The following is a 14,931-nucleotide window of genomic DNA, read 5'->3' on the forward strand; positions in this document are numbered from 1 at the left end:
CAGTATAGGTTCTAAATATTTATTAACTAAATCAAAGGTTACTATACCAGGAAGTATTAAAATGTATGAAATAGCTCTGAGAAACTACAGAAAAATAGCAATGAAACATTAAAAGATACATCAAATTGACTCTTCAACTAAAACTTCTGTACCAAAGAAGGCAGATGGATAATATTAAAGAAAGAGAACAAATAGAAATGAAAAGAGAGGTAAAGTAATCATGTGGTCCTGCAGGATGTGAACAATTAACAGTAATCAACATGGGAGGCACAGAATGGGAAACACATGAGACATAAAACTGCAATTTATAACATTGGGAATAAAAATTTGTAATGCAATTGATAAATGCATTGAATGCTGCCCAATGAAAAGATTATTCTCAACCTGCTGAATGAGATAATATACTCTATATAAAGAGTTGATTAAGGGAATTTAAATTTAAGAACAAAATTTGCAAAATCTTACACGAGTACAATTCAACAGTGGGGATTATGACAATGAGTGACAAAATTAAACCAGTACTCTAAATGTTCACTCTCAAAAGATTCATCATATCTTATATGAATATGATTGCTGGTTGTCTTTACAATGACTGTATGGTTAACTACATTTAAAAATGTGTTAATATTTTATTACCAATCATTAGAATCTGCTAAAACAATAAGTTCTACATAGATATAGCTAATTGTGATTCTTCTTGGTTTTATGGAGACAGACTGATAGCCTTTATATACCCAATTTACCACTTAGTTAGTGACCATAACTTCCCAGAGTCTCAGAGTCCAATATTATGGAAAGTATTAAATAAATAATATTTAGAGCATCCTTAAAACTATGTCTGTCCTAGAGTAAGTACATTGTAAATTGTTCAGCTGTCATTACCATCATTTGATTACTATTAATCTTCTGGGAATTTCTACCTTTCTACTGGCCTTGCTACTATTGACCTCACCACATTATAGCATCAGTATACATTTGTCTTCAACCCAGGCAAGCTTGCATCAGAGTGACGTTTACCCATTTTTCTTTAACTCAGAGATCTGGGCAAAGCCTACACATTGGGAAAAAAATACAGGTCCCTTTGACTTTGTGAAATACGTACATTTCCACTGCACTAAAATCACAGAGCCCTTTAGTTCCTCAAACACTTAGTGATATTCTTACATGATATGTTGGACTTTGCTGGATTTTTGCTCACGGCTTTGAAATAATAAATCATCTTCAACAACTCACATTCACATTTACACAACCACCCAGACTTATGAGTGTTTATTTCATGCATTGCTTTTGTTTGATCTATTCTATAGTCATCTGTAACACAATCAGTTGATGATGATTCAAACAGAGGCCAAAAAGTCAATTGCTTTTTATGAAGAAAGGAGGCACTAGAAATTATAAATCACTTACCTATTTTAGAACTTGGGGTTTTCATGAAATAGGTTTTCTTAAATCAGATCGACATATTTTTTGAGCAGCTAAACTATGCTAAGTGAGGTAAATCAATTAGTGCTGACTGAAGAGGCCCACCCTTCCAAATGGGGCACACCAAAATGCTATCAGTAGAGACTTCTAAAAAATACAGAGTATTATTTTGTGTTTTATCAGAACAACCAAATGCTGGATGCTTTCCTGTAAAAGTTCTACAAGAAAGGACAAGGAATCTATGATCCTGAGTTTCCTATTGATGGTGTCGTAATTTAACATGTCCACACAAAATACTATTTTGGTTTTGAAGTAAATATAATTAGTGGTTATACCCTCAATTTAGTGCAGCCAGCTGGGTTGTATATTGTAAAATAACATTTATATTTTATCTAAGTTGCTCTTACATTAATATATTCTGTATATTGCCCACTTTATCTGAGATTTAACTTGAGGCTACCGCATAATGGTTTCATTTAAAATAGAGATACATAAACATTATAATTGACCCTTGTCTTGGCTGCCTAACTCATTAATAATTGAGAGCTAAAGAAAATGACAGCTCACACAATAACAGGCTAATTCTTTTTAGATAGTTATGACTTTTTCATTTGCCTCATCAGCTTTCTCTTTAGAATCTATATATAGGCTTTGGAACAAAAAACATCTGGATTTGAATCTAGGCTCTGCCATCTAGTGGTTATGAGAACTTAAGAAAGTTGTTTATCCTCTTGGAGCCTCAATTAATTCATCTAGAACCCTATAGCAATGAATACCACCCACCCAGCACTTTTGTGAGGATTAAATAAAACAGTGCATGCAAAGGCCCTGGTTCTTAGTAAGGATGCCATAAATGTTAACTATTATGATTAAGATCATTAGCATTATAATTGCTTTATTAATAAGAGGTATTATGATAGCACAACTTGGTTTATCAAACTTGGTATTATATCACCTAAAAGCATAAAGGTACTGGTCTGAGTACCTGTCATAGGGCATGAAAACAAGAAGTACTAAATATGAGACTCTGGGTACTGGGACTTCTGAAAATATCAAATAGGTCAGAGGAGGGAAGCACTGAAGGTGGTCACGAGGGACAAACACCAATCCCATTTCACAATTTTTCTAGGCTGGGGCTAGTCCTGTCCTGAAACCAATGCTGTGTCACATCTCTACACAGATAGACAGACCTAGGGAGGAGGTGTCTGGACAGGTGGGTGGGCAAGTGATGGGAGTAGAGTTGGGAGCAGCCTCCATGTCTTCCATTTCAATGCTTTAAATACTGAGCTGGTCCCTCTCTGCTTAAAGTCTACTTTGGTACAAACAGCTCTTTTGTATTTACAATAAAATTCTGAAAATTCAGAGAAGCAAAAGCTTAGAATATTAAGGTAAAGGGATTCCTCTTATTTACTCTTTTAGATAATGAGAATATTGATGTAAAGGAATTCTTATTTTCACTGTTAAAAAAGAACAGGGATAACAAAAATCTAGGACAAATGTTATCATTTGTGCAAATGATAAAAATAAAACAAAACATAGTAACTGTAGAGAGTTGTGGTGGGAATGTTTTATTCCTTCTGCATGTGTGTTTTTCTCTGTAGACATTCTCACTTTCTTAATCTAAAGCATTCCCCACAAGTAAAATTGAAAAAGTTAAAGGGAAACATCCAAATGTCACTTTTCATTCATATTATTCTACTGCCATCTCCTTATAGTGACACAGAATTCTTAGTTCATTAGTTCATCTGTAAGCAGACTTGCCCTGAGAAATAAGTCCATGTCCTTCCCCTTTCACCTCCATACTCCCCATTCTCCCCTACTATATTTTCACTGAAGTATATTTTTAAAAAAATAAATGGTGACTATTTAGTGATTTAAGTTTATTTGAAATTTTTGATCTTTTATTAAAGGATATTCTTCTGGTACAAGGCTCTGCAAATGACATCCCTAAGGCCAAATCTCAACCTCTCTTTTTTTTGGATTACGAGTTAAGGGTGGGCTTTTCCTTTTAAATTATTGAAGTAAAATAAAAATCAAAAGAAAAATAATTATTTGTGGCAGATGAAAACTATATAAAATTCAAATGTTAGTGTCCATAATTAAATTTTTATTAGAACTCAGCCACACCCATTCATTTACACATTGCCTGCGGCTGTTTCCATGCTCCACCCGTGTAGTTGAGCAGCTGTGACACAGACCATGTATTGCACTCTCATTGCTTTGCACCGTTGCTTGGTTCACTACAAAATCACAGTGACAGTTCTAATTCTACAACATTTCTGGTGCCATGCATATCACTGTACCACAAAATTTATTTTATTACCATTTCATATCATGTCAAAATAAGAAAAGAAGAGTGGACTTTGAGTACTGCAATCTAATGGTACAGTGGATTATGGATTATTTCATTATCAAATTAGATTAAAAATGTCTTTTTTATTAAGCAATGATACTATAGCAGTGCCAAATGTTGATATTTTCAGACTATGCACTCATATCACATCTCCAACTCATGGGAAAACAACAATCAGATAAAGTAGAAAAATCTAAATGGAATAACTAATCACAACAAATTTCTTCACAAAAATAAAAACAAAAACAAAAATGAGGTTGCAATGAAATTTCTCAGAAGGTCATTTATTAGCCAAGCAAGAAATCCATTTACCAATGTTGACTTAGCAATTGAAGAAATGTAATGAGAGAAAGTAATTAAGACTATCAACTTTTTGACAAGAACAGTTTCTCAAAGAGTTGAAAACATTGAGAGTGACATTTATAGTCAATTAAAAACAAGGCAAATGATCTTGAGTGGCTTTCCTTACCAATGCTAGTCGGTTGTTGCTTATCAAAGAAGTCAATGATGAGTTTGAAATGACTGAAGAATTACCCTCCATGACTAATCTGTGTGGAATAAACATAGGTGAGAATATGTTCAAGGAAGCCAAGAAAAACTAATTCAGTACAACCTGAAGTGGAATCTGATAAGATGTGTTGTCATTGATGGTGGTAAAAACCTGTGTGGAACAGAAAAGGGCTTTTTTTTTTTAAATTCATATAACTTGTGAAGAATCCAAGTGTTTAAAGCTTAAGGTTATTCCCTATATTATTCATTAGCAGGCACTTTGCATAAAATATTTGACTCTATCTGGTGTTATTGAACCAGATAACCAGATATGACATCACCATAGTGATGTCAACAGTGAACTTCAGTCACTCTTGAGAACGTAACCGTTGTCAGCTGGATGATTTTGAACTCAGGACCAAGAATAAAATTTTTCTGAATGAGGAGAACTCTTAACCACTGTTATCAAATCCTGATCAGCTTTGAAATTAGCTTTTGCTGCTAACTTGATGTTTCTTAATGAACATGAAGAAAGGCAGGAGAATGCTTATATGTGAAATGTATGCTTCAGTATGGTCATTTGCACAGCAACTGATGTTGCTGAATCACAAGTATTATCAAACTTATTTTTATGTCTTATGCTGTCAGAAGTTAAAACAACAAGCTAGATCTCCATTCTTAGACAGATGGGTCGTGGGCTAAATTATAGTTCTGAGCTAAAACTACAATTACAGCAGCCTTTGTCTGACCTTGATGAAAGTGCAAGGGAAATTTCCATATTTTGAGATCAATTTAACTGCAACTGTGGAGCTTCCACCGAATCTTCATTGGAAGTGGTTAATCTGCAATGCAATGGCATGTTAAAAGGCAAACATTAAGAAGAGAATCTAATAGAATCCACAAATTCCTTCCAAGAGATGAATATGTTCAATTAAAAATCATATGTATGGACTTGAGGACATGGGGAGGGGGAAGGGTAAGCTGGGACGAAGTGAGAGAGTGGCATGGACTTATATATACTACCAAATGTAAAATAGATAGCTAGTGGGAAGCGCATAGCACAGGGAGATCAGCTCGGTGCTTTGTGACCACCCAGAGGGGTGGTATAGGGAGGGTGGGAGGGAGACGCAAGAAGGAAGAGTTATGGGTATATACGTGTATGTATGGCTGATTCACTTTCTTATAAAGCAGAAACTAACACACCATTGTAGAGCAATTATACTCCAATGAAGATGTTTAAAAAAAAAAGAAATAAAAGGAATCCAAAAAAGTAAAAATCATATGTTTGTGGGACTCCCCTGGTGGTCCAGGGGGTAAGACTCCATGCTCCCAATGCAGGGGGCCCGGGTTCAACCCCTGGTCAGGGAACTAGATCCCGTGTGCCGCAACTAAGACCCAGCACAGCCTAAATTAATTAATTAATTAATTTTTAAAAATCATACGTTTGTGGATTGTTAACAGTATTTGGCAGTACCTACCTGTGTGAAAATACATTTCATAGATGATATATACAAAATCTCATTTCAGATCAACATTGACAGATGGACATTTGCAACCAATTTTGATGACAGAGCACACAAAAGTTGAAACCCCAATGTTGTGAGTTTTCGGTCACTGCTATAACTAATTACCACAACTTAGTGGCTTAAAAAGAATACCCATTTTTTATCTTACAGTTTTGTAAGTCAGAAGTCTGAGTTACAGCATGGCTCTTCTTAAAGTCTCACAAAGCCAACATCATAGTGTCAGCAAAATTGTGTTCCTTTCTGGAGGCTCTGGGAATGATTCTACTTCTAAGTTCATTTAGGTTGTTGGATGAATTCAGTTCCTTATGGTTGTAGAACTGAGGCCCTCATTTCCTTGCTGACTGTTGGCCAGGGGCCAATCTCTGCTCCTAGATACTCCCCATGATCTTTCTCATGCTTTTTCCATGTGGCCCCTCGGCCAACTGTGGGTCAGGTCCTTCTCATGCTTCTAATCTCTATGACTTCTTCCACTGCATCTCTCTGTCTTCAGCCTGAGAGCATTCTCTCTGCTTTTAAGAGCTCATTTGATTAAACTAAACCTACATGAATAACCCAAGCTACTCTCCCTATTTTAACACTCATAATCTCTATTATATCTACGACTTCCCTTTTGCTATATAACATATGTAAAGGATCCAAGGACTAGGATGTGGACATATTTGTAGGGTCATTATTCTGCCTAACGTATATAACTAAGCAAAGTGTTACTGCCCAAAAAGAAATCTATTTTTTTCATTAGCAGATCTGTGTTACAAAAAATTGTACTTTATTTTTATTCTTCTTATTATTATATTTTGAACTTCATTAGTTAAAAATGTATGGGAATTTGTGTTTCTCTCATTATATAAACACTTATCTAATATCCTCAGTTTTGCCTTTGGCCCATAAGCTTAAAATATTTACTATCTGGTCCTTCACAGAAAATGTTTGTTGATCCTTGTACTAATGGAAAAATAAGTTGGCATAGACTTTCTGGAAGGAAGTTTAACAATATGTTTCAATAACTAAAACCAAAAAGACAAAAACAAACAAAAAGCTGTGCTAGAAAGTATATTAACAGGAATTTTTCCTAGGAGATTATGTATGTGTGTGCTCAAATTTAGCAACAGTTTTTGCTTATTCAGCATCATTTATAAAGGCCAGAATCTGTAGCTAAGCCAAGTATGTATCAATAGGAGGATGGTTAAATAACTGAGTAAAGCCATTTGTTACTAAAATTATATTATAATAAATGCAGCTCTTTTATCATCATTGACTATATGCAATTTAATGTTTTTAGTAATGCATATTTATAATATTTTTAAGAGGTAACTATAATTATAAGCTATTTGTATAAAAATAATTGACTTATGTGGGCACATTAAAAGAAGCAATAGAAAAAGACTTTAGTCTGAAATGGTTAATCCTGAAATAGAGCTCTATAACTATTGTTTAGAGGTTTAGAGAAATCTTCCAGAAGAAAGGGCTAAAAAAATAATGACAGTTGTTTCTCAGTAGTGGGACTGGGAAGTAGTAGTGGGAAGTTTTAGAGCAGGGAGCCTTGCTTTCCATTTTAAGGTCTGTGTACTATTTGATTTTACTTTGATAAAAGTATAAAAATAGGGAATTATGCATACGTGTGTGTGTGTTTGTGTGGTTTCTTCTTTTAAGAAATGTGCCGTGGTGGCTGTCCTTTCCTCAGGAAATCATTATACTCCACAAAACAGAAATGACTGAGGAATTGAGAGTAGAACTAATTACTAAATTTGCTCCCTTTGACCAAATAGGCCAGAGCTTAAGTGAAAGAAACATAAATTGAATGGAATCTTACACGACCTAAAAACAACATTTTGTAGGTCACATTTTTCCTTTTGTCCAGCATGTTCTGCAGTCTTCCCTCTACACTCATTTCCTGAAGAGAAGATTCCTGAATTCTGATGGCTGTAGAAAGTCCTCCCTTCCCACCAAGAGAAGGGAAATCATTAAGCGAAGGTCTTTTTGTCCCCAGGACAAATCTGACACAGACGGTAGAATATTTCCCTTGTATACACAGGGAGGCAAAGCAAGAAAAAGTCAATAGATAGGCAATTTTTCTAAACAAGGAAAAGTCCAGTATACACTAAGAACACAGAAAATTCTACTCAGCAGTCTGAATATCAGAATAAGAATGAGCTTTGTAGTTGGCTAGCCTGATTTCAAATTCCAGTAATTCCTAACCCTGCAGACCTCAGTTCTAGTATCTGTAATACTGAGTAAGTGATCATCTATGTCACAGGATTCTTTAGTAATTAATTAAATAATGAATATAAAGTAACTAGCATAGGTACTTCCCTGGTGGCACAGCGGTTAAGAATCCTCCTGCCAATGCAGGGGACACGGGTTCGATCCCTGGCTGGGGAAGATCCCACATGTCGTGGAACAACTAAGCCTGTGCACCACAACTACTGAGCCTGTGCTCTAGAGCCTGCGAGCCAAGATTACTGAAGCCTGAGAGCCTAGAGCCCACGCGCCTCAATGAGAGAAGCCACCGTAATAAGAAGCCTGCGCACCGCAAAACGAAGAGTAGCCCTGCCCGCGACAACTAGAGAAAGCTCATGCACAGCAACAAAGACCCAACGCAGCCAAAAATAAATAAATAATAAATTAAAAATTTTATTAAAAAAATAAAGTAGCATAATATTTAGCATACAGTAAACATTCAATATAGCTAAGGTTCTCTGCCTATTACTGTAAACTCCCCTTAAACTACTTCCTTTTAAGTATCTGCAATCATATAAATAATATCTAAATCTATCTATATATATACTTAGTACAGCTTTTAAATATACACAAATTAATTTAATTTATCTGTTTTACTTTCAAGTAATGATGTAATTCCTTTCTCCTTGCATAAATATTTGAAGGCAAGAAGCACATCTAATACTTCTCATATAACTACATAACATGCATTCGTCTATTAATGTATTTGAATATTTACATTCAGTATTCCAGTTAATGTGCACACTAGCATCTGACTTGTGAACTTTTATTATCCCACTGTTAGCGTTGAAAAGGCTAAAACTTAGAGTGGTTATTAAATATCTTAACCAAGGTAGTACCAGTAGAAGGAGGCAGAGAAGGGATTTGAGGGATTTGAACCAGATGTGTCTATCCAGAGTCCAGGTATCTATTATGTGTACAGCCATGACCTGTAAAACTGAAAGGAGAAAAGTTACTGCCATTGCTTTTATGCTTATCTTTGTGGGTACATTGAGGTGGTATACTCTGTTTTCAGTGTACACATACACATTTAATCCAGCACCAAATTATATCTATTTTCACCTGTAAGGGACTCTCAGATCCTTTCATTTCTCACCATCCCTGTCCTTATTACCTTGGTCCAGAATGCTCTTGTCATCAGCTCAAATAACTGCTTTGGCTTCCTAAAGGAACAACCAGTCTTCACTCTTACACACCATCCAGTTCCCTGTCTACACTGTAGCAGAGCTGTGCTCTAAAACTCAGTCTGTTCCTGTAGCACTTCAGTAACCCCTACATTGTTCTGAGTAAGAAGCTCCAACTCTTTTGCTCCCCATACAATGTAAGCTCTGGGTGAAAGTAGCCATCCTGTCCAGTTTGCATGGGAGGTTTTGCACATTTTTGTTATTCAGTAACTCTTCAGTCAGTGTGAATGAACCTGGTTTCTAAGCTTCTTTATGTTCTTCACCTGCTCATTCCTTCAGCCTCATCTTTTGCCACTCCTGAGCTTGAATTTACACTGCAGCTGTAATGAATTGTTTAGACTATGAAAATCACCAAAAGAAAAGAAGTTATCAGAAAAGCACAGTGCTGAAAAAAAGAAAGGTAAGCTCCAAGACTCAGACATCTGATAAAGCCAGGAGAGCTGAGGCTGGTGACAGGGCAGCTAGGAGGGCCAAACAAAGAGAACAAAAGGAAAATGGACAGTGGACACAGGCGAACAGGAGTACACACCCATGTCATCAGCCGCAAGGACCAAATCTCTGGATCAAATGTTGTGTGTTGTGTCTTATCCTTAGGGACAAGTATACTTGTCTTACCTTCCTTAGTTCCTTCTGTATTTTTCTTAAATCAGGAGAGCCATTCTGGAATGAGTTCAGTGACTGTTTTGTTACTATCTGGTTATTGTATGCCAGGCATCCTGTTAGAAAGTGAGGGTGCAAGACCTGAGGGTAATATGCATTTCCCTCATGAAGACTGCAATCTATGTAGGAGGGAGATATCGATTATTTCAATATGGTAGAGGAAAGACTGCACTAAATTTTATAGCTGCCCGGCAAAGGAGGGGCACTTTGCCAAAGATGAAGGCTCACAGAAAGAGGTTTCATCACAGTTTCTATAAACATCTATTGATTTTATCTATGTCAACAAGATAACTAAATCTCCAGATGTTTAGGCTACATGTTTTCTGGACATACATTGTTGTTGATGTAGAACAGGTGAAGGGTCATATGAAACTTTTTTATTTTTCCATCTGAATATGAATTCATTTTGTTTACACTGCTTTTCCTGGCTAAAAGGCTGAAAATTTCCCAAAGGTCACAGTGGAATTCCTCATTTTGTTTGACAGGATGAAGACCAAATTTTTGAATGTCAAACACGCTTCTAAAGAGTTTGAGTCTGTCTGATGTCTAATGCCATTTCACTTACATCTTTTTCTGAAGAAATCTGTTTTCCCCAGCGTGAAAACTCTATTTGAAATTAAGTCATATGCAAGTTCTGCTGCACCAGGAGCTAGGTTTCTCCATGTCTTTCCTCTCAATTTCCACACCATTCTGAGAGGTGGGGAGATGGGGAGTCATCCAAGGGACAGGGGTTATAATGATATGAGTAGACCAACTAGGTCTTTCATGTTACAGTGTTCCACCCAAATATTTTCAACAATACGCAGTATTGAATATGCAGATTAGGAACTTGCTCAGAAATCATAGTTGCAACTCCTGGGAGCAGTGGTTTACCAGGTATGGGGAGGAGGACAGAGCAGTGGAAGCCCTCCATCTCAAGTGTAGGCAGTAATAGCACTGGCTGTAGAAAATTTAAAGAAATAGTAAGACTGACTAAAATCTGGTCTGCTGATTATTATCACCATGTGCTGTCATTCTATACAGTGTCAGTGGTAAAATCCTCCTTTCTGCTGGGCTAGACTACCCCCTCTGCACCACTCCCTTGCAAAGTCTCCTTCTCACCATTTACCTCTCTCTTTCTGTTCTACCTGTGGGTCAAGGGCTGCTGCTGAGACAGGCTGCGACCTGGGACCCTTTGCTGAAGTGCTGCAATGCTTGTACCTGGAAACACCTCTCCTCAAGCACCAAAATACAAAGAAACTGTATGGGACTAAAAATAACTGCGTGTTGGCAATCTGTATATCTTCTTTGGAGAAATGTCTATTTAGGTCTTCTGCCCATTTTTGGATTGCGTTGTTTGTTTTATTGATATTGAGCTGCATGAGCTGCTTGTAAATTTTGGAGATTAAGCCTTTGTCAGTTGCTTCGTTTGCAAATATTTTCTCCCATTCTGAGGGTTGTCTTTTCATCTTGTTTATGGTTTCCTTTGCTGTGCAAAAGCTTTTAAGTTTCATTGGGTCCCATTTGTTCATTTTTGTTTTTATTTCCATTTCTCTAGGAGGTGGGTCAGAAGGATCTTGCTGTGATTTATGTCATGGAGTGTTCTGCCGATGTTTTCCTCTAAGAGTTTTATAGTGTCTGGCCTTACATTTAGGTCTTTAATCCATTTTGAGTTCATTTTTGTGTATGGTGTCAGGGAGTGTTCTAATTTCATTCTTTTACATGTAGCTGTACAGTTTTCCCAGGACCACTTATTGAAGAGGCTGTCTTTTCTCCATTGTATATTCTTGCCTCCTTTATCAAAGATAAGGTGACCATATGTGCGTGGGTTTATCTCTGGGCTTTCTGTCCTGTTCCGTTGATCTATATTTCTGTTTTTGTGCCAGTACCATACTGTCTTGATTACTGTAGCTTTGTAGTATAGTCTGAAGTCTGGAAACCTGATTCTTCCAGCTCTGTTTTTCTTTCTCAAGATTGGTTTGGCTATTCGGGGTCTTTTGTGTTTCCATACAAAGGACATACAGATTGCCCACAAACACATAAAAGGATGCTCAACATCACTAATCATTAGAGAAATGCAAATCAAAACTGCAGTGAGGTATAACCAGTCAGAATGGCCATCATCAAAAATCTACAAATAATAAATACTGGAGAGGGTGTGGAGAAAAGGGAACCCTCTTGCACTGTTGGTGGGAATGTAAATTGATATAGCCACTATGCAGAACAGTATGGAGGTTCCTCAAAAAACTAAAAATAGAACTACCATATGACCCAGCAATCCCACTACTGGGCATGTACCCTGAGAAAACCATATTTCAAAATGAGTCATGTACCACAATGTTCATTGCAACTCTATTTACAATAGCCAGTACATGGAAGCAACCTAAGTGTCCATCGACAGATGAATGGATGAAGAAGATGTGGCACATATATACAATGGAATATTACTCAGCCATAAAAAGAAACGAAATTGAGTTATTTGTAATGAGGTGGATGGACCTAGAGTCTTTCATACAGAGTGAAGTAAGTCAGAAAGAGAAAAACAAATACCGTATGCTAACACATATATATGGAATCTAAAAAAAAAAAAAAAAAAAAGGTCTGAAGAACCTAGGGGCAGGACAGGAATAAAGACACAGACATAGAGAATGGACTTGAGGACATGGGGATGGGGAAGGATAAACTGGGACAAAGTGAGAGAGTGGCATGGACATATATACACTACAAAACGTAAAATAGATAGCTAGTGGGAAACAGCTGCATAGCACAGGGAGATCAGCTCAGTGCTTTGTGACCACCTAGAGGGGTGGGATAGGGCGGGTGGGAGGGAGACGCAAGAAGGAGGACAGATGGGGAAATACGTATATGTATAGCTGATTCACTTTGTTATGTAGCAGAAACTAATACACCATTGTAAAGCAATTTTACCCCAATTATACCCCCCCAAAAAAAACTGTGCATGCGCAGTTGGGGCAAATTCTGGACCCCAAAGATACAAAGAAACCAAAAAATCCAATTGCCACTCTTGAAGAGCCTTGAGCAAAAACAGGGTACTGCGCATGCCCCCTGCACGCACCACCACCTAAGGGGTAGTAAACCGGCTAAGACACCCCTCCGGCCTGACCCCTGGACATACCTCTACCCTCATCCCGTATAAGGAATCGGAATCAGCTCAACCTGCCCCTGCCACTGAAAGAGCAAGTGAAGGAACCTGTTTGTTCTTGCTCCCCGCTGCTGCAGCAGGCGCCCCAATAAAGCCTTGCCTGAATTTCTTGTGGGGCCTCTAGTCAATTTCTGTTGGTTGGGGAAGGCCAGGAACCCTGGTGGGTAACACTGTTACCAGAGACAGGGAGTGTTGTTGTCATCAGTTGCTGTTTTCTTTACAGTGGCATCTATGTGGCTATCTGATGAGGCAGTAATAAAGGTGGAGCTCTATCCAGGGGCAACATCCCTACTGTTTCCCTACTAGAATATCTCTTCCCTGGCAAATATGATGCCTTCTTCCACTCAGCAAATGGCTTCACAAAATTATTTTGTCAGGATCTGATGAGAGAACTGCACTATCAGGGAATAGGAGGCATTTTCATGCCTGAAATAGGGCCTGAAAGTGATGCACACAGTAGTTACTGAGCACTGCTCCTTTAAGAACAGGATTCTCCCTGGGTGCAGTAACACCACCAAAAGCCCAGTTTGGTAACCAACAACCCATTTTGAATATAAGCACCAGCTTTTTGGAAAATGTATAACTTTGTAACAAATAATATGAAAGAAATATCCTCCTGAGTTCATCTGGAAGAAAGAGAGATATTTTTTAGAATAATTTGCAGAAGGCCTTGCTAGGAATACTTGAGAAAAAAGAATTCCTATTGGAAGAAAGAGAAGGAGGGAAAAAGAGAGGAAAGTAAGGAAGGAAGGGAAAATGTGTAGAAAACCCTTCCATTTTTATAGAGCAAAACTGATTGACCTGTACTAATTTGGATTTAAAAAGAAAAAATTAAATTAAAAAATGGTTTAAAAAAAAAGTGTGGCCTACTTCTACCTAGATTAGAAAATGTTTATTTAAGTGATTGAAAATTGAATGTGTACAAAGCAGCACACCATCTTTGTGCCTTGATCCAATAAGACTCTGCACTATACTGTACCTTGGCAGGCAGTTCTTAATCTTCAGTCCAGCTACTCCCCTGTGGCCACAATATTCCAAGTATTTTTCCAGCCTCTATCTTTTTCCAGACCCAAAGCAAAGCTTGTGGTCTCCTTGTGTACTGGGCCACTCCCAACCCTCAGAGGTTCTATGTTTGATACTGTGTAAATAGTAACCAGGAAAGGGAAGCTGAGACTTAGTAGGGAATTAAAGGTTACACTTGTTAAGATGTAGCAAACCTAGCAAATGAACCCCATGAGCTTAAGTTCCAGAAGATCATGGCATCAAACCTGGAGTGAAATTAACATCACTTTAGCTCAATTCTAATTGTATTAGTTTACAGATATAAATCTAAGGCATATGGACATTTAATGATTTGACCAAGGTGATACAGTAGTTAAGCAGGAGGACAAACTAACTAATGATTAATACAAAAGCAGAAGCTTGACTGCATGAAATCTTCTTCAGAACTTTAACCCTGTTCAACCACAGGAAAATAGTAGCTCTGGCAAAAATTCAGTCGTGATGATTTATTTATAAATGGTATAAAAGTGGATGTCTATACCCTTTTGTTCCTTTTTTTGAATATGTAGTGTGGATATTTTACTGTTAGAATGAGAATGATGTTTATTTTAGGTTTTAAGCATACCGGGTGCAACAACATGGCAATGAGACTGAACCTGTAAGCCACATTTGATGCACAACTTTATAGATGATAAGTTTTAGGTTTTCAGTTAATGCAAATCCTATCTAAACTTATAATTTTCACTTACAATTTGCATGGACTCCTTGGGTCAGTCAGTTTCATCCCACACAGATACGGTGATCAGAGAGAGTGGAGTTTCTAGGAGAATACTACTTGTATATCTCTATCCTATTTAAATAAAGGCAATTTTAAAGATATCACATATCCTTTGTATACCACTATAAAGCTTTTTA

This window comes from Mesoplodon densirostris, chromosome 10 (genome assembly GCF_025265405.1).
Source record: "Mesoplodon densirostris isolate mMesDen1 chromosome 10, mMesDen1 primary haplotype, whole genome shotgun sequence".
In the NCBI taxonomy this organism is placed as follows: Eukaryota; Metazoa; Chordata; class Mammalia; order Artiodactyla; family Ziphiidae; genus Mesoplodon; species Mesoplodon densirostris.